The sequence below is a fragment of the Trachypithecus francoisi genome, unplaced genomic scaffold (assembly GCF_009764315.1).
Source record: "Trachypithecus francoisi isolate TF-2019V2 unplaced genomic scaffold, Tfra_2.0 Lachesis_group2, whole genome shotgun sequence".
Classification (NCBI taxonomy): domain Eukaryota; kingdom Metazoa; phylum Chordata; class Mammalia; order Primates; family Cercopithecidae; genus Trachypithecus; species Trachypithecus francoisi.
In genome coordinates this window covers 18750406-18775953 of record NW_022681465.1, presented here as the reverse complement: position 1 = coordinate 18775953, position 25548 = coordinate 18750406, and positions in this window count along the sequence as shown.

Sequence of the window (25548 nt, the reverse complement as noted above, 5' to 3'; positions counted from 1 at the left end):
TTTCCAGTCTCCAAAACTGTGAGAAATGCATTTCTGTTGCTTCCATACCACTCAGTCTATAATGTTTTATCATAGTAGCCAAAACAGACTGAAACAGGCATGCTGAGCATAATGGGTTTTATTCAATTTCTAATGAGATACCATTGGATAATCAGAAGTGTATCATTTTAAGTTTTACATTTTTATTTTATCTTTTAGAGACAGTGTTTTACTTTGTAGCACAGGTTGGAGTGCAGTGGCAAGATTCTATGTCACTGCTGCCTCAAACTCCTGGGTTCAAGTGATCCTCCCTCCTCAGCCTCTCTAACAGATAGGACTACAGGCGTGAGCCACCATACCCAGCTATTTTGTTTTTAATTTTGTAAAGACTGGGTCTTGTCCAGTCTTGTATTAAATTCCTGGCCTTAAGCAATGTCCCTGCTTTGGTCTCCCAAGTGCAAGAATTGTAGACGTGCGACACCGCTCACGCCTATAATTTTTAAGGAAACATTTTCAGAATTGTATAGAAAATGAAAATATGTACAAAAATGGAAATTTAACACCTCTTAGGATGTTGATATAGTCTCTAATGGAAAGATGCTTTTGGCATGAATTAGCATGATGGCAGAATAAACAAACAGAAATGGACAAATTAATGCTAAATTATGTCATAATGGACATAGCTAATACATTGAATATAGTTTTAAATAGAAAAGAGAAATCAAGTTAACCATTGTAACTACTTAAGTATTTAAGCAAAATGATAATATTCCTGAAGCAGAGACTAGGAAGGTGCAGGTTTGGAAAATTTTTTTAAAAGTTTGTATTTTGTTTAAAACGTAAATTCACGAAAAAGGAGTGCCATCAGAAGAGGGTCATCTGTTTATTTGGCAGGACTGGAATAAAACCCTTAAGTATATTATATTCAAATGTTTGTTTCTTACATTAATAAAACCAAAAATATGATTATTTTAATTCTCAAGATTGAATAAACTTAATAGTATCTTGTATAAACCCAATTTAATATAGAACAACTTCTGTGCCAGAAAGTTAATTGGGGGAGCGTTGATATTAAATACAACTGCCAACAGCACTAAATAGAGACTTCTTCTGGTCAGCATATTTTCTCCCTGAGAGAAAACTAAATGAGAAGCCAAATTATAATTCACAGATTTTGTAGCAAACAGGGAATCAAGGAATAATTAAAATGTAATCAGACCAAAAGAGGGATATGAGTGCCTCTTGCACTTGATAGATTTCGTTCTGGAGTAAATCAAAAGAATGAAGATGGGTAAGAAGAAAAACCATAAAGTAAGGATGGCTGTTATTAGATTTTTTTTTTAATTAAGGCTATTATATATTGTTATAGTTATTTTGTCCCTGATAAACCAAAAGAAATGTTATGTTTTCTATCAGCTGTTCGTCCTGTTATGGAACAAAAATTAAAAACAAATTATTGCCTATGTCTTTTATTCATTATGGTAAGCATCAGAGCCTGTTTTACATATCCTGCAATGTAAAAGATGTGTGACTTTCTTTCCAGAGTCACATAACAATTATACTTGATCTGATTGTATGTGACTTCTCTCTTTGAGTAGAAACTGATTAATTTGTTGAAAATACAAGGACAACTCTGAACAGTATTTTTGAAAACCTAATCATTGCATAAAATTTCTTTTTAGTAATGAAACCTATTTTTTTCTCAGAGAGAATAAAATGTTATATAAACAGAAGCCCAAAAATCCATATGAACATTCAGAACAAGACAGTACAGAGAATAAAAATAGTAATTACTGTAATACTAGTTCTAACAGAAGGGGCTCAGAAACTTAAAAACAAAGTGAAGAAGCTATGATAAGAACTTATTTATGCCTAAAATTATAATAGTTACATAGATCTTCTCTCCTTTGGTCATTTGCTGTTTTTCGGTTTTGTTTTTGTTTTTTGTTTTTTGTTTTTGTTTTTTGTTTTTCTTCAAAGAGTGTTTATATGATTAGTTTTGGATAAAGTAGTGCTCTTGAATAAAGTTGGTTCCACATTTATCACATGAATTCATACTGCTTTTCATTACTTGCTAATTATCTCATGTGCATTAGTCAGCCTTCTCTAATTAAATAGTAATATTATTGAGAATAGGAAATAAAGCTATCACTTCAGTAGCCAGCATCCTAGAATTTCAGTGCAGAAATCCTAGTAACAACTTGTTAATCTATCAGTCAATGTATATTTATGAATAAATATTCCAAGAATATTACTTAATAGGAATATCTGGTATTCCGGTTTTATGCTCGTTTGACTCTAATCCCTTCTATAAAGTTACTTTTTTAAAAAAAGATTGGTTCATATTTTATTATAAATATTTCCTAGTTATATTTTAATTTTAGCAATCCTAATTGAAACATAAAGTTTTACTCACCATAATTACCACGTATATGGTAGGTGATATATTTTAAGGGATATAAGATTCTTGTTTTGTCTTTTAAAAACCCAAAATATGTGTGTGTCTTTCTATTGCTGTTCTTATTTATATCTATCTGCATGAATACATAAGATCCACACTAGCAATTTAAAATCTAATTAAGCATAATATTTAAAAATATCAGATTAGAAAATAAACAATCCTCCCCATCTCACATTAAGGTGATTATCTTGTGTTTCACTCATTATGCATGCCATTATATGTTTTACCTTATTTAGTTTCAGTGTATGACCAGTGGACTGAATACAAATCTTAACAGTCATTCTTTAAACAACCAAGGTAGATAAGTAACTTTAATTTGCAAATGAAGACTGAAATTAGTTTAATAATTTTTCAGAGGAAAAAATTGAGTGGGGAGAGGTGCAACATATTAGCTTGGTAAAAGCAAAGAATTTGCTTTTATAGGACTCAGAACATTCGTCTTCAGCCTTATCCATAGATGACTCATGATTGCTACCTCATAAAAGAAAAGGAAATTTGGCTTTACATGCAGTTGCTCCACCTGCTGCTGAAGGCTCGGATTGCCAGCCCTAGTGAAATCCAGGTATGTATTTTTCACTCTGTCACTTCTCTATACAACTTTCAAAGGCATTACAGTAAGCTTTGTCTCTCCACACCCACTCAATTGCTCTTCTATAACTGCTGCAATGAACTTACCACAAATATAGCAACTTAAAACAACACTTACTTATTGTCCTACAATTTTGTGTGTCAGAGTTTGGTGTCAGTCATTTGAAGCACTTATCTGGGGACTCTAGGGAGAATCTACTTCCAGTTTCATTCAGGGGGTTGGCCAAATTCATTTTCATGCAGTTTTAGCACTGGGGTCTATATTTCCTTGCTGATACTGAAGAGGATTATTCTTTTAAAGATTGTTTGTATCCTCTGGGTAGCGCATATTTAAGACTATTGATTGCTCCTTAATTCTTTCATATGCTTTTTATATTTCTGGTTGACTCTTCTGTTTTCCTTTTCTGCTTTTACCAGTGCCTGTGATTCCTTTGAGCTCACCTGAATAAGCCAGCATAGTCTGCCTATTTTAATGTTATCTAATTTAAATGTTAATTTATCTTTTCATCTTCAATGTCCCTTTACAGTAGTGCCTAGAGTAGTGCTTCAAAGAATACGCCCTAGTCAAGAATCTTGTGACATCTTTTGAATTAAGCCTACTACATACATACAAAATTGATATTTAAAGCTAAATGTCCTGGCCGGGCACAAGCCTGTAATCCCAGCACTTTGGGAGGCCGAGACGGGCGGATCACGAGGTCAGGAGATCGAGACCATCCTGGCGAACACAGTGAAACCCCGTTTCTACTAAAAAAAAAAAAAAATACAAACAACTAGCCGGGCGAGGTGGCGGGCACCTGTAATCCCAGCTACTCGGGAGGCTGAGGCAGGATAATGGCGTAAACCCGGGAGGCGGAGCTTGCAGTGAGCTGAGATCCGGCCACTGCACTCCAGCCTGGGCAACAGAGCGAGACTCCGTCTCAAAAAAAAAAAAAAAAAAAAAGCTAAATGTCCTGACATGCCTTCTATTATTTCTTTTTTTAAGTATGAGAAATATGCCTTAAAATTTACCTAGTTTATACTCTCACCCAATTTATAAATATCTGTTTTGAACTAAATAAAATACTAGCCTATTAGAGAATCAAGTCATACCAGTCCATTGGTGGAAATCAGGAAGACTGAACTTATGTGCTAGAGCCAGCTACTATCAACTGGATTGAACCCACCATGTTCTTTTCTTCTGAACTCTGTGTCCCATGACATCACACCAATAGCTGAAAATCAGCCTTGGTAGAAGTATTTATACCATGCGGATTAGCAAAAACTATTGCAAGTTGCAATAGATTATGTTGTGATGGAGGTTTGCAAAGGTAAAGGGATAAGCTAACTCAGGTGGGGGAAAAGGTAGAGGCCAGAGAATATTTCTTTGTGAAAGCAACACAAGAGACATGTTGAAGTCTCAAGTGTTTTTTAGTATTTTGGAGCATTAAATGTTCCCATTTGGTGATTATATCAGATAGACCAGAAATGCATGTTTTAACTTGTACATGATGGCTTCAGTGAGCTTGAGCAATTGAGTTAACTTATTTAGGCTTCAGCATCCAAAACTGTTGGGTTTGTTTGTTTGTTTATTTAAACATTCAATGAATACATACTAAGCACTTCCATGTATCATGTGATATGCTAGCTCTGAGAATAATGTGCTAATAAATAAATATTTTTATTAAACCAAAATGTGCTTAACATACATTCTACAGATTTGAAACTTAATAAACAAATGTAAGTTAGTGGTAACGATTTTGTGTTTTAGGACCTCTTTAACAATTTAAAGAAGCTTAAGAAAACTTTCTTGAGAACACTTATATGAAGATATGTAACAGTTTTTATACAGTTTTAAGAAATTAATCAGGCATTTTATGCCCATTCATTGACTTTCTTTGTATCCATGCAACTCTGTTAAAATTTTAGAAATTTAGGAGAAAGTGGAAGTATGGTAGCTAGCTCTTTATATTCAAAGACATAGTAAAAAAAATACTAAAGAATATAGTCACAACACAATGTGTTTCGGTGCGACTGAGCAATAGGCTATAAATATAGAGCAAATACAATATAAACAACAATACGTGAATCAAATTAAGACCATGGATGACATTGTGTGTTTATGTAGAGAATTTAGTGTTTTAAGTTCACTTTTGGGTATGGATTTTATAAATTGTTTTTTATCTTCTGTGTAGCATTACAAGAGAGATTTTCCTTTCGTTTTGGAGGAAATCTGTTTTAAGAAGGCTTGGGAAATGGTGTAAGAGTCTCTAAGCCTTAGGGAGAAAGGTTCCTTTTTTTCCATTACAGCTATTTCCTTTGCATTGATATTTCCCTACTTCTTCCTTCTAAACAACCAATAAGTTCTAAACAGAGCTTCATGTAACGTTACAACTATCTTAACTGAGAGTCTTCAAAACATTTAAGCAAAGCATTTTAACTGGCTTGCAGCTTCCTAACTCTTAAATAATTTTTTCATAAAACAGTCAGAGGTTTCACTGCTTTTAATGAGCATGAGGCAGAAAAACTTAGACTTCATTTTGGAATTGTTTTTGAAACTAAATAGAAATGCAGAATAGATGAACTTTTTTAATAATAAAAGCAAAACCAATAATTTATCCTTAGGCAAATTAATAGCCAAATAAATGTATTATTTTCAGTTTCTTCAGGAAAATTATTTTTAAAACCTAATATTGTTCCATTTTGGGCAAAGTTAATATTCTCCATGTAGATCTAATATTGAAAAAAAAGTCTATTTCAAAAGTACATTTTGATTTGCATTTTGATTTTGTTTTAAAATAAAAACCAAAGTAACTCTACTATAGTAACATATTTTTCACTCATTTATATGTTTGCTCTCCAACTCTAATTTGATAAATATGCTAGTCTTATGAGCACATAGCTGTTATTTTTTCATTTGTACATTAGTTTACAGTTTTAATCATTATCTCATGGCAATAAACATTTAAAACAAATTACTATTATGAATGTGAAAATTTAAAATAAATAAACTGAGAAAATCTTAAAATTTGACTTTCTGTGAATAACAATAAACATTGTGAGGCTCTTCACTGTAGTCTCATGGCATATTTAAAAGAAAATGTTTTTATGGCATCTAAGCTATTTTCATTCTGAATTCCTATTCACATTATTATAAAAATTCCATTTATATATGTGAATGATGTCATAGAGAAGATGAAGCATAATCTTTCTTTAAAAATAATGACTAAAACTTGAGGAAGTATTTGGTATGGTTTAGATATTTAACCTTTCAAAACCTCATGCTGAGTTTTGATCCCCAACGTTGGGATCGGGACCTAATGGTTGGATCATGGGAGCAGATCCCTTATGAACGCTTGGTGCTGATCTCAAGGTAGTGAGTGAGTTCTTGCTCTATTAGTTCCCATGAGAGCTGATAGTTAAAACGAGCCTGGCGCATTCTTTCTCCCTGTTTTGCTATCTTCTCCCTTTCTTGCTGTCTTCCTCTCACCATGTGATCTCTGCACACACCTACTCCCCTTCACCTTTTCCCATGAACAGAAGCAGCCTGAGGACCTCACCAGAAGCAGATGCTGATGCCATGCTTTTCATACAGCCTGCAGAACTGCAAGCCAAACAAATCTCTTTTCTTTATAAATTAACTAGTCTCAGGTATTCCTTTATAGCAAAACAAGTGGACTAAGTCAGTATCATATGTATGTAGAGTGTATATATGTATATACACATATATGTGTGTATATATGTATACATATGTATATATGTGTATATATGTATATACACATATATGTGTGTATATATGTATACATATGTATATATGTGTATATATGTATATGTGTGTATATATACACAGACTAAGTCAGTATCATATATATGTATGATGTACACACATATTTTGCTATCGTATATAATATATAATATTTCTATGTTTATATATAATGACAAAAGCATACAGAATATATCATTTTAAAAATGGAAGTATGATTAACAAGTTCTTTCAATATTCATTTTTCAAATTAGGGGTGGAGAGCCACTATATTATTGACTGCTAAAGAGTTTGGGATAAACAAGCTAAAATCAAGCCATCCTAATGGCCATATAAACTTCACATACCTTTTCGAAGAGTCACAACCTTAGATTCAATATTGTTATGGGAAGTTAAAGTCTAATTGTAAAGTCTAATCCCGTTTATATAATTCAAAGAGACTGAAAAATCCATGCAACTTTGAGATGATGCTGTAATAGTATGGGACTCTTGAATGTCTTGGGAGGTGGGTATATTTTGTCAATGGGAAAGGCATGAAGCCTAGGGGGTCAGGCTTGCTGAGGACGCTCTGCTGATATTTCTTGAGTACAGGTCCTTGAGTACATTCTGTCCATCTCTAGATCTGTGAAATTGTAAAGTCAAATTTACTGCCTCTATCCTACATACAACCTAGAAGGAAATGCATACCTAACTATTATAGAAATTTTTGTTCAAAAATGGGGAAATGGAAATGAGAAAGGGGCCACTGGAAATTCTGAAATCTAACTCAGAAAATACTGGGCATTCCTTGATTAAATTTCATCCTGGGAATGTCTTTTCTTCCTTGTAGTTTCCCAAATTGACCTGAAGACTTAATCTAGTCATAATCTCAGCAAACTGTTTCTTCCATGAATTGACAGGTTGATTCTAAAATGTATTAAATATATAGAAATAGACTCATAATTACAAAATGATCTTTTAAGAGTAGTACAAATATGGAGGGCTTACAATATATGTTTTAAGACATTATAAAAACAGAGTGAAACTTGAGTAAGGATAGACAGATTAGTGGAACAAAGCAGAGAATCCTAGAATAGAACTATAATTACATGGTTAAGTGATTCTCTCTCTCTTTCTCTCTCTCTCACACACACCCCCCACCAAAGAATAGTCCTTCTTTGTTGAAGATGCACCTTCAACAAAGCTCTTGAATCAACTAGAAATCCAATGGATAGCTTTAGACTGACAGACCTAAAAAATTATTATTGTATGTACCCCGATTAACTTACCGTGAAAACATATCTCAGCAAAATAGGGGAATAAGCAGAAAACAAAACATAGGATTTCCCAAGTATGAATCCAACGGAAGAGAGGCAATGGAGAATCCAGGAATATCAACTGTACCAAAAGTTGCTGAAAATAGAGTCCTGATTCAATTAAGGAAAGGTAAGGCTCCCTGAAAGCTGCCTCATGAAAAAAGATAAAAATTATATTTAGCCATTTAGAATACAAGATTAATTGGAGATGTACAAATGCACCGGAGGGGCAGAAAGATTAACTATAGGTCTGAATACATCAAAGAAGATAAAAATATGAGACAAATATCAACTCTAAAAAAATGGAAATAATTATTTAAAGGAAATATAATTATATCACTTAACTCAAAAAATAATTGCTATTACATGTTTATGTTGATTAAAATGTAGTTTTGACAGATATGTATTATCATAAAATATCAAACTTGTATTAGAAAATAAGCTCTAAGTTCTAGATACCTACCACCCTGGGGGGAAAACTCACCTGTGTCATTAAATCCATAACTTTCTATATTCTTTATGTTGTTTTAGTTCCTTCATTGTGTCTCTGACACTATGGCATTGTTTTATCTATGACATTTGCTGGCAATGATTGATGACACTCTCAAACAGATCTACAAAACTATCAGCAATACCACAGAGTATCTTTGACCTCCCCTTTCCCACTGCCTGCAAAATCATACTAATTTTTCTCTATTTTCCTCAAATACTATCAGAATTCCTCCTTTCACCACCATCATCAAACACATACTCACTCTCAACAGGTATTTTAGAGAAAGCCAGTAATTTAATATTTTAATGGTTTCACATTCAAAACACTAAATTTAAAATCAATGGGTTTTGAAAACTATCCTCACTTTTGTTATTACCAAGCACCTGTTTCTCATGTACCTTTAAAATCAATTATTTTATCTGTGCATTGATACACAAACATATACTTACATTGCAAATAGACCTCTCCTTTGTGTCAATTTAACTTTTTCTCTATTAAACTCAATACATTTCTATCAAATTATGTAAAAGAAGAGCTTCATCTAATAAAGCTAAAGCAACCTCGGGGGATCCATTTCTCTTTCCAGGTTATAGTTCCATGTATTACCATGATATATTTTGCACCCATTTATCATTAAACTTCTTTTAAAAAATTTATTTATTTAATTCATTATTTTTAGAGACAGAGTCTTGCCCTGTCACCCATGCTGGAGTACAGGAGCATGATCATAGCTCACTGAAGCCTTGAACTCCTGGTCTAAAACTATCCTACCACCTGGGTCTCCAAAGTAGCTAGAATTACAGGTGCATGCCACCACACCCAGCTAAGTTTTTTTTATTTTTTATTATTTTTGGAGAGATGGGGGTTTAGCTATGTTGACCAGGCTGATCTGAAACTCTTGACCTCAAGTGATCCTCCCACCTCAGCCTCCCAAAGTGCTAGGATTACAGGTGTGAGCCACCATGCCCAGCCAAACTTTTTGGAAGAGTTCTTCAAGCCCACTATATTCATTTTCTTATACATTACATTCCAGTCTAGCTTCACTCTGCTGAAATGACTCTCTCTAAGGGCACTTCATCAAAACCATGTTTTACATCACCACTACGACCACCAACAAAATCCGTTTTTTTACTAGATCTCTCATGGACATTTAACACTGACAACTACTGAGAACTCTCCTTTAAAGTTTTTTTTTTTTTTTTCCTTAACTGTTATATTTCAAGCATAATCCATTTTTCATCTACCTCTTTTCTCTTCATACTTTTTCTCTTCCCTGTTGAAGCTCTCTAATACCTGCCCTAGGTCCTAGGAAGTAGAAGACTTCACTTCTCAAGTGCTTTTCTCTTTCAGAAAACTTCTCCACACCCAAAGATTCAATCGCCACTTATATACAGATGAATCTCCAATATAATTCCTGAAGCCAGATACCTAGTGAACATAAGATCATATATTTCTGGACTTTATTTCCTTTGTGTTTATACTGAAACATTTCATGCAACACACATACAAAATTAAACTCATAGTCTCCAACAAATGTGGTTAATTTCCACCATTTTCTTTTTTTTTTTTTTTTTTTTTGCTGAGTGGCACTGGCATCCATGCTGCTATGAAAACTAACGTTAAGACTCATCCAAGAAGTTCACTTTTCGTACATACTGATACACTTAACCTTTCTTCAGGCACCACCATATTTAAGTCCTAAAAACTCTTTTAAAATATACGCTTCTTCAGAGGAAACTTCCTGGAATCTGGCAACGTGATAGCCCTGTTATAAATTCTCTCAGCACTGTATCTAGCTCTCAGTACAAGTACAATTCAAAACTGGGAAAATTCTAGGTTGATGGCAGTCTTTCATGTGAGACTCTATGCTGCTTATATCTACATTCGCTCACCACCGTATCATCACTGTATATGCCACACCAAAATAGCTGCCCGACACATAGTGTAATATGAATATATGACTAAAGAAAACTACAGTAGCTACGTAATTTAAAAATTCAATAAACAAACCAACAGATTTGTCAACCTATAACCCCCATTTTTTCCATGTTGATTTTGACCCAGTAATTGTGCTGAAGTGACATTTTATGAAAATCATGATTTCTAAGAGTGTGACACGTATACAACCAGTCATAACTTTACAGGGGCTCTCAGCAGCCTTTAACATGAGAAGTCATACTTCCTTTTGTAAACCATCCCTTTCCTTGAATTCTGTGATTTACAGATAATTATTTTGGAAGAGTAGATGAAATATAAATTTGAGGCTACCAATTTATTAAGTGGATTTTGAGGACAGTCACTATATTCTTAAGAAAGTTATATTAATTTTGCAAATACTTTGAGGGGTATAAAAAGTAGGGATATAATAAATCATACACTAAACACAATAAATGATGATCAAGTACTTTAATTTATTACTGACGCTACATATTTGCCAAATCCAGTAGAAATGTAATCAATTTTTTAAGAGAATTTCAGTCTTTCTATTAAGTCTTTCAGATCAAAATTAAAGAAAATTATATTGTATACTTGATTGATGTCCTTTACAGAGCCTTCCTGCTCAGACATGGGCTCAATTACATGTGTCTAATAAGAATTATAAATAATAGGACAAAGTTATTTCAGTTAATATATTCTGTTAATCTATTTCAGTTCAGAAAAAAATACACTAACCTATTTCATTTTAGGATCTAATATATGTGAACAAACTTGGGAGGATTTCTTTAATAATCCATATGCATTCTTTGTTTTACATTCTTTCAAGCAAACCTAAGACCTGGATAAATATGTGCAAACACAAAATCACTGCAGTATGTTAGAGCAGAAATGCAATGGCAGGCATTATTTTTCAGTAAGTTATTGTGTAAAATATTTGAGTCATGCTAAGTGTAAAATCTTTTGTTAAGGCTGATTGGGTTGCAGATTATAAAATGCCCTAATAGTACCAATAAATTAGACTCACCTTTCTCAAAAGAAAGTGACTAATAATATTTTGTTGCTGAGTTAAACAGAATAAATGTCTAAAAACTTAGCCAAGAGGCTGAGATTATAATTAGTTATTAAGGTGTTCAGGTCAATGTAAATCAGATTTGCCTTTCTAGCTAAAGAATCCAGATTGACAGTGGCATTAACATTGTCATTAAATCTTGAATAAGCACTAATTTCCCAGTGTTTGCAAGAATCTGACTTGGAAAAAGATGAAAAAAGAAATACTATAGAGTATTTTGTTAATTATCAAGCTTTTTCTTTGTGTTATGTTTATCAGATATAGAACCTTTCAAATTGCAGCTGATAATCAAATAAAATATTTTCTAAAAACTGTTTGTTGGAGTTAAATGATTACTCTTGGCTTTTCTTTCTTTATTTTTTTCCATTTCCATTTTTAATAGCCAAAAAAACTTTCTTGTCACTGTTTCTAAATAACACCGTGACCTCCTGCTCACAAATTAAAATACATTGCAATTCTCTAAATAAAAACAATTTACCCTTTCTAAAATCTCAAATCAAAGGTGCTTAATTTTTAGTATGCCCACTTACCCTGCCTGTATAAATTAAATTTAAGAAACATCTTATGTTTAGCAGGCTTGAAAATCAGACTATTTATTTCTCTCAATTTTTGTCCTTAAAACTTATTAATTCTCTTTTACATTCTACATCTATAAATACTGAAATATTCTATGTGTTAACTATTCAAATCTTCATGTAATAGTGTAGGTTCTACCCATGTGACAGATGAGGGAACCAAGGACCACAGTTATTTACTACTTGCCCAAGGCAAGTTTCAAAATTATCTTTGAAAATGATAGCTTTTAAGTTTTATTCTATAGTGGTTTAAGATGATGGGTTACAGAATTAGAACAACTGGGTCTAATTACGAGTTCTAATAATTCTTGTGGGGATTCATTGAGATTTTATACACACACGTGTATATGTTTGTGTGTATAAACATACATGTGACAATGCCTTCCACATACGTATTAACTATTTAATATGTATGAACTATTATAGTCATTACTTGGCATTAATGTTTAGGTTGTTTCAATTATACCCTCAAAATGTAATGACTTTTTGAGAGCTTATATCAAATTATTGGAAATATACATGTATTTTTAAAGGGATTAGAGATTCTTAGTATTTGAATATGAATTGTGAAGATTAGTATTGAAATAAACCCTTGGTAACTTAGCAGGAGTAGCTGCGAACATGGTCCTTCTTTTCCTAAATGAATTATAAAGTATAAGAGCATTAAAGTCTATTTGATTTTATTGTTAAAGTTAAATATATATGTATATATATGAAAATGTAGAATTTGAAGCTTTGGTTCATCTAACTATGACTCCTCTATTAGAATCATTCCTGAAGAAATCTTTTTTTGCTGTTGTTGGTAGAGAGACTGAAAAGACTAGGTACACAGTGACCAGCTGAAGGAAGAAGGAGGGAGTTGCAATACTGTGAGAATGGGATTCCAGGTGGATTTCCTGAAAATCGTAAGATTCATCAGAAGTCTTTCCTTATTTTGGAATATTATTTATTGTAATATTTAGTTTGTTTCTTATTATGCTGAAAAGTCTCTAGTAATCTGTGGTTTGTAGTGACCAGAAATAGGTATTTCAAGGAAATTGTTGATAAAATATATACAAAGTGAAATACAAACCTTTACTTTTAAAGATTGGGCTATTTGGTGCACAAAGGATAGTATATGTGTTTTCTGAGTGACATGAGAAACCAGAGAGCAAAAGAGTCATACATTCTCACTTCCTTTTAGGATAGAGGCTCTTTGCAAATAATTTTATATGTTTGTTTTTATAAAATATGGAACCCTTGAATAAAAGCAAATCTGAAGGGGGTGACAGAACTATGAAAAGGTTAGATTGAGTTCAGATTGGGGCATATTAATTTGAGATTGTCTACTGTACTGGATGTTCAAGGAAAAATGTTGAATTGTTAATTAAACATGACTCTGGATTTTAAAATAGAGGCCATGACTGGAGATGCATTTTTTTTTTTTAATTATCAGTATCTAAATGATATTGAAAGCCATGAGACAGGATTTAGGAACCAGGAGAGTGAATCTTAACAACAAACAAAGTGACCTCAAACTAAGCTGCGGAGCATTTCAAAGTTATGTGGTTGGAGATTGCATGACTAGTTTCCGAATAAAGTAAGAAGGACCTGCAAGTAAGACAGGAGAGAGAAGAGAAGGTATGTTGTCCCTGAAATAAAGGAACCTTTTCTAGGTAAATGGTAGTAGGAAGATTCAGTGCTGTAGGAAAATCAGGCCGAAAGTAAATTAGGATACAAAATCAATGTGCAAAAATCACAAGCATTCTTATACACCAGTAACAGACAAACAGAGAGCCAAATCAGGAATGAACTTCCATTCACAATTGCTTCAAAGAGAATAAAATACCTAGGAATCCAGCTTACAAGGGAAGTAAAGGACCTCTTCAAGGAGAACTACAAACCACTGCTCAGTGAAATGAAAGAGGACACAAACAAATGGAAGAACATACCATGCTCATGGATAGGAAGAATCAATATCGTGAAAATGGCCATACTGCCCAAGGTTATTTATAGATTCAATGCCATCCCCATCAAGCTACCAATGACTTTCTTCACAGAATTGGAAAAAACTGCTTTAAAGTTCATATGGAACCAAAAAAGAGCCCGCATTGCCAAGACAATCCTAGGTCAAAAGGACAAAGCTGGAGGCGTCACGCTACCTGACTTCAAACTATACTACAAGGCTACAGTAACCAAAACAGCATGGTACTGGTACCAAAACAGAGATATAGACCAATGGAACAGAACAGAGTCCTCAGAAATAATACCACACATCTATAGTCATCTGATCTTTGACAAACCTGAGAGAAACAAGAAATGGGGAAAGGATTCCCTATTTAATAAATGGTGCTGGGAAAATTGGCTAGCCATAAGTAGAAAGCTGAAACTGGATCCTTTCCTTACTCCTTATACGAAGATTAATTCAAGATGGATTAGAGACTTAATTGTTAGACCTAATACCATAAAAACCCTAGAAGAAAACCTAGGTAGTACCATTCAGGACATAGGCATGGGCAAGGACTTCATGTCTAAAACACCAAAAGCAACGGCAGCAAAAGCCAAAATTGACAAATGGGATATGATTAAACTAAAGAGCTTCTGCACAGCAAAAGAAACTACCATCAGAGTGAACAGGCAACCTACAGAATGGGAGAAAATTTTTGCAATCTACTCATCTGACAAAGGGCTAATATCCAGAACCTACAAAGAACTCAAACAAATTTAGAAGAAAAAAACAAACAACCCCATCCAAAAGTGGGCAAAGGATATGAACAGACATTTCTCAAAAGAAGACATTCATACAGCCAACAGACACATGCAAAAATGCTCATCATCACTCGCCATCAGAGAAATGCAAATCAAAACCACAATGAGATACCATCTCACACCAGTTAGAATGGCAATCATTAAAAAGTCAGGCAACAACAGGTGCTGGAGAGGATGTGGAGAAATAGGAACACTTTTACACTGTTGGTGGGATTGTAAACTAGTTCAACCATTATGGAAAACAGTATGACGATTCCTCAAGATCTAGAACTAGAGGTACCATATGACCCAGCCATCCCACTACTGGGTACATACCCAAAGGATTATAAATCATGCTGCTATAAAGACACATGCACACGTATGTTTATTGCGGCACTATTCACAATAGCAAAGACTTGGAATCAACCCAAATGTCCATCTGTGACAGACTGGATTAAGAAAATGTGGCACATATACACCATGGAATATTATGCAGCCATAAAAAAAGGATGAGTTTGCGTCCTTTGTAGGAACATGGATGCAGCTGGAAACCACCATTCTTAGCAAACTATCACAAGAACAGAAAACCAAACACCGCATGTTCTCACTCATAGGTGGGAACTGAACAATGAGATCACTTGGACTTGGGAAGGGGAACATCACACACCGGGGCCTATCATGGGGAGGGGGGAGGGGGGAGGGATTGCATTGGGAGTTATACCTGATATAAATGATGAATTGAGGGGTGCTGACGAGTTGATGGGTGCAGCACACCAACATGGCACAAGTATACACATGTAACAAACCCGCACGTTATGCACATGTACCCTAGAACTTAAAGTATTATTAAAAAAAAAAAAAGAAAGAAATAGAAAAAAGCCCATTTAAAAGCCAGCAGCCTACATTCCAATAAACCAATTTTCCTTATTAAAAAACAAAAAAGTTTACATTAGATTTTCAAAGGGGATTTTATCTGTAACACTGGCAACAATATAATAGTTATTTTTTTTTTTTTTTGGAAGTGTTGGAATGGAATTGGCTCAAGTGAGAATAGAAGGTAATTAATCAGAGCCTGATGTCCTCTTCTGTAAAACCGAACAATACTAATAACTATTTCGAAGGGTTTATAATAATTAAGTTAGATAATTTCCATAAATTATAAGGCACAGGACCAGGAACATAATACTTTAAAATTGTGTTTAAATGTTTATTATAATTCATTTTTAACGACTTTTACTGAAAAAATAATTTTAAAAGAACAGTAAAAAAGGATGGATATACTATAACATCTGAGTTTTTTAAAAGTCTAGAAACTTTTCATTATTGAAATTGACAAATAATTCGATAGCTTATTGGAATGTTAAATGGTGTGCTTAAATAATGTAGAGAAAAGAACAGATATTGAAATTAATTCATTGCCTTTTTCATAATTTCACATAGTTTCAGGTTAGGTATATTTGATATAGAAAGTAGACTTTAGATAGGTGTATTTTTATATTTAGAGTGAGACAGAATTGGAGGCATTTTGTAATATAGGTGTAGTCGGTGTAAGCTTGCTTAGTTGAATCAGAGTTGTCTCTGAGAGTTGTCAGAGGCACAGGATTGGGAGAGGCTGTATGGAAAATGGGTATTTTTATTTGTATTTATATCCATCATGTATTAGTCTGTTTACACATGGCTATAAAGAACTGCCAGAGAATGGGAAATTTATAATGAAAAGAGGTTTAACTGACTCACAGTTCCTTGAGCATAGATGGGGAGGCCTCAGGACACTTACAATCATGTGGAAGGGAAGCAGGTATATCTTACTGGCAGCAGGAAAGAGAGCAAGAATGAGAGACAGACAGAGAAAGAGCGCATAGGAGGAACTGTGAAACACTTATAAAACCATCAGATCTCGTGAGAACTCACTCACTATCATGAGTGAGCATGGGGAAAACTATCTCCATGATCCAGTCACCTCGCACCAGGTACTATCCTCAACAGATGGGGATTATGGAGATTACAATTCAAGATGAGATTTGGGTGGGGACACAGAGTCAAACCATATTAAAGCTAAAGCTAAAGCTGTGTGTGAGGGTGATGTGCTCTCTTTGACTGAAGCACTATGTTAATGTTTTCCTACATATCTGAGTCTTCTTCCTAAATCTCTGATGAAAGTTATTTTTTACCTCTGTTTCTAACTTTCATCTCAACAAGTCCATGAATGTAATAAAAAATAAGAAAAACACTTGAATTAATGTTTTGTCCCTCTTAGGATCTTGGAAAATGAAAACAGTTCTTGAACTTTAATTGTCAGAAATGGCTGCACCTTGGCAATGGTACGACTTTTTGTATCCACGAGAGAAACATGTTTCTCAATTTGAATTCCATCATGAAATATATGTAATTATAAAGTAATTAAAAATACATAGCTTCAAGGCCTCCTGTTGTTGGATAATAGATATGAGAGAAGCATTTTGGACTAGACCCTTTATAATTTCTATGACAGGAATAGAAAAGTAAGAATTATTCTGAAGCAAAAAATGTAGATAAGCTGGACGAGAAGAGTCACAGTCATAATTTTCAATATGATTTCTTCTAATTTCCATCATCCATTCATTTGCATTTTTATGAAGTAGATCTCATATCAATGCATTTGTTCAACAAACTACTGTTGTCATTCACTCTGTAAAATGATAAAGCCATACTGATGAAAAAAGTCATGGCCTCTTTCCGGAATAACCTCACAAGCATCATGAAAGAGATGTTTATATCAAACTTTACAATGAAATAATGAAATATACATAGTACATAGTAAATTCATAAATTAACAGTCTCAGCAAAACAAGGAGGAGTCTTTATGTCTATTAATAGTAATAAAAAGTATCCAATACCTACACACGTGCACACATACACACATGCATACACACACACACACAAACACACACACACAATGGACATTTTTATAATCAGTATTTAACTACTGGCTGATTACTCATGGTGAACCAAATAGAAAAGTTTGTACCAACTCCTACTATTCTAAATTGGACACCTTACGGCTCTAACAGAATACGCAAGAATACAGTTGACACTTGAAGAACTCTAGAGTTAAGAGCACCATCCCAGGGGCAGTTGAAAATCCCCATAAAGCTTTCAATTCCCCCAAAATTTAACTTCTGTTGACCAAAAGTCTTAACAATAACATATGCAGTCAATTAGCACATATTTTATATGATACATATATAACTGTATTTTTAACAATGAAGTTAAAGAAAAGAAAATGTTAAAATAATAAGAAAGAGAAAATACATATGTGTTTTTCATAAAGTAGGAATGGATTATCATAAAAGTCTCAATCCACATTGTCTTCACACTGAGCAGTCTGAGGAAGAAGGATAGTTGGCCTTGCTGTCTTAGGGATGACAGAGGATGAGGAAAATCTAGTATCAGTGGAATGGTGTAGTTGAACCCCATGTTATTTAAAGATCAACTGTAATTCAATTGTAATGTATTCAGATGAATAGCTACTTATTTCTCTTCCCCCTCTAACTTTAAGTATTAATTAGATTACTTTACAGGTAAAACTTGAAGTGATGGAGTTTTAGCAGCACATCATTAAGTGTACTTTATTAGACTAAGATTTTTTTAAAGATACTGCTTTTAAAATTATTTCCATCTTTGGTCCAAACAAAACATTAGAGTATAGTAGAGTATTATAGGCATTTACTTTGTCTCTTAATAAGTAGATAATATTTAAGTTATAATATTTTTGTTAAAAATATTTTTGATCCTGCTCGCTGGAATAAGTTGCCCTTAATATAACTTTATTTACTTCTTGAGGAGCTAAACCATTAAACAGAACTTAAATATATATGATTATTCGGTGAAAATCATCCTTAGTCCACTCAGTACAACTATTACTCAAAATATAATCATGTTATTGGGAAGCAAATGTTTTTACAAATATTTTGCTTATGTTACCAAACTAATATACTATATATACTCAACACCATTCTTTACTCACATTAAATGTCTAATGAGCCTTCTATAGAAAGGACTTGCTCATTTTTCTGCTAAATATTATCCCATTGTATGGGTGTGCTCTAATTTATTTGGACAATCCTACTGACAGTTAAGTTTATACAACACTTCACTATGAACAGCTCTGTGCCAATGCATAATAACTTTAATATACAGTTGGCCCTTGAACAACACAAGTTGGAACTGAACAGGCCCACTTAAATGTGAATTTTTAAAATTAAAGTTACAAGTGTGACTGCCTTCCCTGCCTTCCCTTCCACTTCTTCTACCTCTTCCACCTCTGCCACTCTTGAGTAAGATCAACCCCTCCTCTTACTCCTCAGATCTACTCAGCATGAAGACGAGGAAGAAGAAGATCATTATCATGACCCATATCCACTTGATGAGTAGTAAATATATTTTCTCATCCTTATGATTTTCTTATTAACAATATTTTCTTTAGCTTATTTTTTTGGTTAAGAATAGAGTGTATAATACAAATAACATAAAACATGTATTTTAATCCACTGTTTATGTTGTTGGTAAGGCTTCTGGTCAGTAGTAGGCTATTAGTGATTAAGTCTTTGGGAAGTCAAAAATTACACTCAAATTTTCAAGTGCACCGGGTTAGTGCCCCAACCCTCTCAATGTTCAAGGGTTAATTGTATTTCAAATTTTCACATATGCCTGAATTTCTAGAAATTAAATTATTAGACCTCAGAATTTTTACATTGTAATGTTGTTTGCTAATATCAAAGTGTTCTTTATAAAGTGTGTAAAACTTTACATTTATTTTAGTAGGTATTCCCGAGTCCTCAAGAAACCATGTTATAAAAGTTCTGTATCATAGTCAATCTATATGTAAAACATTTTACTCTTCAGTTGATATCTACATTGCTTTCATTTTGAGGGAGGCTAAGCATCTTTCATATGTTTAAATGCTATTAGTATTTCACTTTCTGGGAAATGTCTACTTAAATATCTAGCATTTCATGTTCATTTAAGTCATTTTTGTATGGATATTTATGAGCATTTTATAAAATGGAGATATTAGCCCACTTACTGTGCTATGATTTGCAAATAGTTTCCCAGTTGATTTCCCATTGATTTCTGATGGACAGTTTTTTATTTTTGTTTGTTTTGCTTTTGGTTTTTAGTAATACTTTCATGTCTCTAAATCCTTCTATTATGGTGTCTGGATTTTGTAATATAGTTACACATCCCTAATTTACTTTGCATTTATAAAATTGAAAATACACATGTTGTGAAGTATTTTTATAATGTCGTTTTAACAGTTTTTAACCCATTTAAAATTTATACCTGTGTAAACTGGAGTCAACTCTCCCCCATAACTTCAGTCATTTCAATGCCATTTATTGAGTAGTTCAACTGTTTCTTTCATTCAAAATACTACTAAGTTATATAATTTCCCACATGCATTTACATATGTCTATTTCTGAACTTCATCTATCACAACTTACGTTTTCTCTAGTTGATTTAATTGTAATGATTAATTAGGTCACCAGTTTACATAACACTGAACCATTTTCTATAGCTAAAATAAAAGTCACTGGATTATAGGCATTATTCTGCATAACACACAATATAGATTTATTCAATAATACAGTATTGGGTTTTGTTTATTAACACTTTATATAGACCACTTTTGTTAGTATTATAGCTATGATTCCTTTTACGTTCAATCCTATTTGGATTGTTGTATCATCAATATTGGGCTTATTTCATAAATCAAAATGTGAAATTTTTCTTCTTTCCCATCCAAGTTATTTAAATATTGTGTTTTTAACTTGGTAGAAATTCCATGAAATCTTCTGCTAGATACTTAAAATTATCTATTTCTTTAGAAATCGATCTGGGTGTATATGTGTGTGTTTATATGTGTGTGTACGTATATATATTTTTATAAGTCTTTAAAAGTATATGTATGTATGTGTATGTATACACATAAGTGTATAAATGTGTATGTGCTTATAATACATACATATATACATACACTTTTATATACATATATACACTTTTACAGACACATACACTTCTTATAATTATACAGCACGTAGAAATTTCTTATAAGAATATAAGTATATGTACATACATACAAAAGATTTTTTTCCTTTTATCTTTGTTGTATCTTACATCAATGGTGGATCTTCAATGTCGGAATTTTTCTTTGTCTTCTGATAGGTTTTCTTCAAAATATATTTTTAATGCTCTTTTCACTCAGCTTTCAGTTTTTCTCTCTCTTCTCTATAGAAGGCTGTTTTCTTCTATAGATATCCATTTTTCCTAATCCAATAAAGATGGTGTTTTAATTTATGAAAAATAATTTTTTTTAGTGTTTCCCTGATATTTGGCTATACTTTTTCAATTGTTTTCTTGAAGTATTCTTGTATAGGTGCTACAAATGTCCTCTTTCCATCATTCACTGTTGATAGAAATTTGACTTTCTGTGACACGGCCGTGTGCAACATGTTCCTTTTGGTAGCAGCAGGGGAGAAGGTTGCTCTCCTGACCAGCTTGCTGTCACGATACAAAAAATCCTCTTTTTCTCCATTGCCCTAATAGCATATTGATTCCCCCTCATATTTCATGTTTGTTGGAGTATTCATTTATTCTCACTTTCTTTAAATTTCTCACCCAAGAGGAGAACTTCTACTACTGGCCCAGGGCCTATGTCAGAGAATGCCTTCTAGAAGTTTTTTGTTAGGTTTGTCTCCTTGTTTTTTTTTTTTTTTTTGTTGTTGTTGTTGTTGTTTGTTTGTTTGTTTGTCTGAAACAAATTCTACAGACTTTCTGTAGATTAATCTGTGCCCTGTTCTTTCTAATTCCTTCCCGTGGCTTCTATGCAAGCTTTGCTGCTGCTTTTCAGAGCATTTACATGTGCTTTGAAGTCTAAAGATACGAGTTCCCTGGTATTATTTTTAAAATAAACTTTCTGTATTTAGTTTCTATCCAAAAATTCCTTCTGTAAGACTGAAAATATGTAACTGGGAAAATTCTGAACTTTTCTTCAATGTCACACCAGAAGCTTTAACAATATATTTTAAAGAAACTATTTGAGGATACTATATTTTTATATATATTTGGAGGAGGAGGAAGTTTTGCACTCTGTTAAGTTTGGAGTTCAATGGAAGCAATATTTTCCACTGGCAATTTGCAAATGTGCAAGGACAAATTAGATGGAAAGATTACATGTTATATATAGTACTGAGATCAGTAAGATCATTTTGCAGATTAAGCAAATGTTTCCATTTCTATTAAAAATGTGCCCATGAATTAAGTGTCTTAGCAGAGTTTGTTATAATAAAACTGCTTAGATAGACTATTAGATTCAAAAGTATTGTGTTTTCCTAATAACTATCATTATATACAAAGATAAATGATCTTGAAATTATGACAAAGACTGTACAATTTTTTTGTAATTATGACAAAGACTTTGATGATGATCATTGGAAGACAAATGTGTACATTCTTCCTTTTTTTAATTAATTAACCAAAATAAAATATTAAAAGACTATATGGGATAAATCCTGATTTAGATATAGGCATAAAACTTATGTATGGACATTTAGCATATAAATTTGACACCATGAACCTGTTTGACATTTTTTGTTACACTGAAGCCTTATTCTAATGCATCATTTTTTTAAAATGATATCAACTCTAAGAAAATAAGTTACCTAAATTATATGTTTTTTTGCTTAAAATATTAATTGATAAAATTTAAACATAACAATTTCTTTGATAATGATACAGAGAGGAGACAAGGAAATACCAGGTAGAAGAGGGCAGCTCCCAGTAAAGGCCCCACCCTCAAGTCTGAAAACCCGTGGTTTTAAACGGGAACAGGCATTCCTGTTTTCATAACCTAAAGTTGCCTTTTGGCCTGCCACGCCTCCCTGTCTTGTACCCATATAAACCCCAGACTCCAGGCTTCAGAAGCAGAGGAGTAAATGAACAGAAGAGCAGAAGAATGGCAGAATGGCATGGCAGAAAGAAGGAATGTCTGAACATTGAGAGGAATTTGGCTGGGGACAGTCAAAGTGGAGATCAGCTGCTGGATGGTCAAACTCCAGGGTAAAATCATCTTCTCACTCCATCCCACTGCCAGCTCCCCATCCATTCTGCTGAGAATCACCTCCACCAGTCAATAAAACCCCCACATTCATCCTTCAAGTCCATGTGTGACCTGACTTTTCCTGGATGCCAGACAAGAGCTCCAGATACAGAAAGCTGTTGCACTGGCCCTTTGCCCTTGTGAAAAGGTAGAGGGTCCACTGAACTGTCTAACACTTAAGCCGTCTGTGGATGGCAAGGCTAAAAGAGCACATTGTAATACGTGCCCACTTGCACTTTGGAAGTCTCAGACACCCACCCTGGATGCTGCTGTGCGGCCAGAGCCCAGGGGCCCTTGCCCCAGCTCCTGCACCTGCCCATCTGTGGGCTCCCCATCCCATAAGGCATTTGAGCATGTCGGGTGGCTGAACAAGATGAACCACACCCTGCCACATGTCCTGCGAGTGGGGCCAGGGAACTCTCACACTTCAGTAATACTTGAAATGCATTTACAAAGTAAGACAATTTATATGCGTATTAATATCTGCATAACAAAGATCTCAAATTTAACAGATTTGTGTGTCTTGGATAGGTAAATAATGGTAAGATTTTGATAAATAAAGCACTAAGCAGTGGAGCAGTGATTCAAGGCCTTGTGCTTCAATGTTTCATGTGAGTTTGAATCCCAGTTTTACTTAGCATAATTAATAAGCTTTTTATAAAGAAATGTTCTCATTAAAGGTATTTACCAATGTTTTAAAATAAGCACATATAATGCTATCTTTTGAGTTTAACTTTTTAATCTCATGTGCCAAGTGTTTTTAGGAACTGCTTTGGCATCTATTGTGCCCATGCTACATGCTAATGATTTACCTAGAGATGTTCTTTAAGCAAGACAATGGTGAATACTCCTTAGTGATTATCTCATCATCTTCAAGGCTCTTTGAAGTAAGGCTTTCTCTATATTACAAACCTCTGCTCATCTATGAGAACTAAGCCTTGTAAGGGTTTATCTCTCTTGGACATGACCTAAATGCCTGCCTTCCTATTACCTCTTACTAAGCTACAGGTAGAAACTCTTTCAACTCTTGTTCTGAGTGTGTTTTGTTGTTGTTGTTTCTCCTTGTGCCCATGACCTGTTCATGGATCTAATATGATCCATTGATCTCGTCTAAAGAGGCTTTGGAAATCTGGTCCTGTACCATGGTATACCTCATTTCCCAAGATTTGAAGTCCCCAGTATGCACAACAGATCCCTGTAAACCCAAGCATTATCAGTCACTGTTATTAGTGAAGCAGTTGTGGACCATAAATTGTTTCATATTTCCAGTAATTTATCTTGTAATTTAGCTCCAAACATACTGTTACTTAAACCTTAAAAATATGCTTATTTCTATAGCTCTGTGCCTTTACAGTGTGTAGATTCTCTTCCCCCTACCTAGAATGCCCACCTTATTTTTTGTGTGCTTAACAAAAACTACAGTTATTTCTCAGGTTCCACCAAAGGCAATATAAGAAATCTAACCTAACTTTTTCAGAAATGAATTCCTCAATCTGCTTTATTTTACTTTTATTTGCATTGCTCTTATCCTGAGAAGTATTTTAGTTCCCTGAAAGTGAGTGTCAAATCTTATTTCTTTTTCTTTTTGCTTTTTCTTCATTTTCCAAAGGCATATAGTAGTTATTAAAAAATTGAAAGTAATGAAAACGATAGAATGATTGAATACTTTAAATTACAAAAGATCAGAATTGCCAACATGACTATTTGAAGATTTCAAATTAGATGTTTCAAAAAAAAAAGCATGATATTTTCAATTTTCATGTGTGCTTTTGTATAGAGTTGCATTCCAATAATAATGGAAACTGCGACTTGGTAAATATGTAAACTGATTTACATATTCACTGCTAAGTATTGGCAGCAGTTTTTAGTTAACTTTCTTTGCTGTGAACCTGCTGATCTTGCTGATTATATGTGGTGATTATCTGTTCAGAGAAGGTAGATATAAAATGTTGAGAACAGAAAGCACTCTCAGGATGGCTTTTACTTTACATAACAGGGAATCTAGGCATGAGTCTCAGATACAGGGTCACAAAGCATCTTACTTTTCCCTTGCTAACACAATTGAGAGAGAGCTGAAAGCCTTTAATGGCCTTTAGAAGAGCAGAGATGCTTCATTTATGCAGCATTGAAGGTAAAATGTTTAAGGATACACAGTTTCTCAACTGTCATATCCAAATACTTTTCTTTGTTCATCAGAAAACCAGATTCAAGTTGCCAAGTTGACATCAGGGAAAGGTGCTTCTCTGGGGATGCCATGATTTCATATTTCCTGGGTTACATATTAGGAGATAGAAATGTTTTCTTTTTGAAATGTCTTTGTGGTTTAAACTCAAGTGACATCAACTGCAAATAGCCTGAAGCAAAGTTAACTTTGATTGTTCCTTTGCTTTGAATCATCTAGTCACTTTAGAAAAGATAAATCACATCAAGGGGAAAACACTTACCAATGAAATATGGAAGGAAAGTATTTTTAAAAACACAAGATTTATTTGCTGAAATAATGATGAATCTATCAACTTTCCGGAAACAGACATTTCACTTTGA